Source organism: Nannospalax galili, unplaced genomic scaffold (assembly GCF_000622305.1).
Source record: "Nannospalax galili isolate Female #2095 unplaced genomic scaffold, S.galili_v1.0 scaffold25, whole genome shotgun sequence".
In the NCBI taxonomy this organism is placed as follows: Eukaryota; Metazoa; Chordata; class Mammalia; order Rodentia; family Spalacidae; genus Nannospalax; species Nannospalax galili.
This window is the reverse complement of record NW_008355642.1, coordinates 5,286,238-5,289,647: the sequence shown is the minus strand read 5'-3', so window position 1 is coordinate 5,289,647 and position 3,410 is coordinate 5,286,238. Positions and strand designations below refer to the sequence as shown.

At 37.6% G+C, this 3,410-nt stretch overlaps 1 protein-coding gene across 1 annotated transcript in view; it reads left to right on the top strand.

Annotated features, from left to right (window-relative positions):
• The window catches only part of Tbc1d8b (TBC1 domain family member 8B), an 84,178-nt gene that overhangs the window by 72,668 nt on the left and 8,100 nt on the right, over positions 1-3,410 (top strand). The gene's annotated exons all lie outside the window — the stretch shown is intronic.

The window sequence follows — 3,410 nt, the reverse complement described above, 5'->3', positions numbered from 1 at the left end:
GATAGATAGCATATATATATATATATATATATATATATAATACATTTCACTTTTCACATTACTTTTTTTTTTGGTCTTTTTGAGACAGAGTCTCCCTGTAGCCCCAGCTGTCCTGGAACTCACTATGTAGACCAGGCTGGCCTTGAACTCACAGAGATCCACCTGCCTCTGCCTCCTGAGTGCTGGGATTAAAGGTGTGTGCCACCACGCCCGGCTCACATTACTTATTTTTATTTTATGTGCATGTTTTTTCTATTTTTATTGAATTTTTGCAAATTTCATACAATATATTTTGATCATATTTAGACCACCTCCCCTCTCTGCACTCCTCTTATTACAGCTCCCCACTTGCTGGATTTCTTGTTCTCTCTTGTATATTAAGATGTACCTTATGCTTTTTAATGGGTACAGAGAATTTCATGATTTGAACCAAACAATTTTTTTTCAATTACTAGCTCAATACTGATGGGCATTTAAATTCTTTTATTACTATTATTATTATTTTTGTCTTTTTTGAGACAGGGTCTCCCTGTAGCTTCAGCTGGCCTGGAACTCACCATGTAAACCAGACTGGCCTTGAAATCACAGAGATCTGCCTGCCTCTGCCTCCTGAGTGCTGGGATTAAAGGCATATGCCACTATACCTGGCTTTGTTTGCAATTATTTTTATTATAAGCTGTGATGCAACAAAAATTTTGTTACTTAAATTTTAGGGTAATTTTTGAAGGATTTCTTTAAAATAAGATAAATTCAGTGAAGTATAAGAAGGCTGAATATCATAGTATTCACACAATATTTTGATAGAAACTGAGAAATTGTTCATCAACTGCTCATCATTGTTTTTAATATATTTTATTGAATTTTTGTGATTTCATACAGTACATATTAATCATATTTAGACTCCCCTCCTTCCCTGTCTGCACTCCCTATAGCCCACCTACAGGATTTCATACATTTTGTCATATATGTTAAGGCCAATTGAGTCAAATTTCTGTACCCAGTTGTCCCTTGGTGTGAGTTCATCCACTGGCATATGGTCAGCCTATCTAGTGTCATTCCCTTAAAGAAGATCAACTCTCCCTCACTCAGCAGTAATCAGCTGCCAATAGTTCTGGCCAAATTTGTGACCTCCTGCCCATTTCCGAAGTTCTATGCTGGCTTTTGTCTGAGTTTGCATGGGTCTTATAAGAGATTAGAGTGTAGGTCCCAAGACAGGACTCCTTTATTAAACTTCACCCACCCAGGGCCCGGGAACCATTGCAGAAGAGGGGGTGGAAAGATTGTAAGAGCCAGGGGAAGGAGGTACATGACCATAAGAAACAGAGTCTTATAGACTCCTAGGACCTTGCTCATGTGAACTTACAGCAATCATCCAATGTTTTTTAAAACATTTAATTAAAAAATATTTGCTGAAGATCTATTTAAATATAACTCCCAGCATTTTACCCAGTTTTAAATATTATGAGTATTATCTTAACTGGACTGTTTTCAATATTCTTATTGATTCTTTGAAAATTTTGTGCAATGTATTTTGATCATATTCAGACCCACTCCCCCATTTCCACTCTGACCCTACTCTCCTCCTATGACTTCATATCCTCCATTATTATTTTATTTTTTAACCACTTAAGATTCTATATTTTATTTTTCTTTTTATTGAATTTTTGCAATTTTCATACAATATAATTTGATGATATTTAGATCCTCTCCCCTATCTTCATCTGTCCTTATTGCCCTCCACCCAATTTAATGTACTCTGTTATAGAGTCTGTATTGTATCTCCAAATGTCCTTCAGTGTGGTTCCATCCACTGGTGCCTTATATACCTGACAAGAGTCCCATGCTTGAAAGAAACTGTCTCTTCCCCTCCCATCAGCCATCTGTTGCCACAATTTCCCTAGATGGGGTTGGAGCTTCTCACCTACTTCATCATGTCTAGGTTGGGATATTTTTCTGGTTTGAGCTTGCATGGGACTTGAACTATCACTATTGCTGTGAGCTCATATGAGTAACTGACAAGTTGTCCAGAAAGCTCTGTTTCCTTGTGATTGTACACTACCTCTGACTCTTGCACACTGATCCCTGAACCTTGGGAGGCAGAAGTTTGATATAGGTGAGCTATTCAGGGATAAATGATCTCCAGCCTCTTGTTGTCTGCACACATTGGTCAGTTGTGGGTTTCTAGTATAATCACCATCTGTTGCATAAGGACACTTATCTGGTGAGAGATGAGAGATGCATTAATCTGAGTATAACAGTAAGTCATTAAGAGTCAGTTTAATACAATAACAATTTACTAGAAAACTAGTATTAGATTTTCCCCTATATCCGACCTGTTTAGTCTTAGATTTCTAAGCCTGATATCAATGTCAGGTATAGGCTCCATACCAGGAAGTGGACCTTAAGTCCAATTAAAGAGTGGTTGGTTACTCCCATAATGGTTGTGCCACTATTGCACTGGTGAGTATATATTGCCGGACCAGTTGCTGTGGTAGTTCACAGGATTTCAACTGGGTAAGAATGATGATGATTTTTTTTTTCCTTCTGGTAGCTTGCATTGCATTTTCCAGCACTATGAACACTAGCCAATAGAGATTATAATCTGAAGTCAGCACTAGTTTGATATCCCCTTGTTTGTTTCATAGTGCATGCATGTAGTATCTTCAGCAATAGGGTCTTACCATCCAGTTCTGGTGGTAACCAAGAGCAGGGGCAATTCCCTGTATTTTTTGAGGGTCTATGGGATCCCTAGTCAACAGCTTCTAGAGAGGGAGACCATTTCTGGCATTTACGGTTTTTTGTTTTATAGTCTATGATGTCTAGAAAGGGCATTGTCCCCCTGTTATAGGATAACTTTATAATCCCTTTTTAATATATAGAAATGGAGTCTATTCCTCGCATTGAAGTTTTGTTGTTGTTGTTAGACCTATGTCTAAATGAGGCAATGTCCCCTGTTAAAGGGTAACTTCTTTTAATCTCTCTTATATATATATATATATATATATATAAGCTTCTATAGTGGTGGGTTTCCATAGGGCTTTTGCTAAAGGCCTTTAGTGTTACTTATCTCTCCCTATATTCCCTCCTCTTCCCTACTCTCCCATTCTCCAGCCCTTTTAACCCTTCCTATCTAATGTTACCTTTTCCCCATCATATCAATATATTCTATCACCCCTCCCAGCAAACTTCGCCCACACCCACACATGGCTGTTTATTAATTACTTGAATTCTCTGAATTTTCAAAATGAAACATGGGTATCTAAGATTTCAAAGCTTGCATCCAGCTATGAGAGAAAACATGTAACATTTTTCTTTCTGACTATGGGTTATCTCACTCAGGAAGATTGTTTCCAGCTCTATCCATTTCCCTGCAAATTTCATAATTTCATTTTTAAGAGCTGAATATTTCA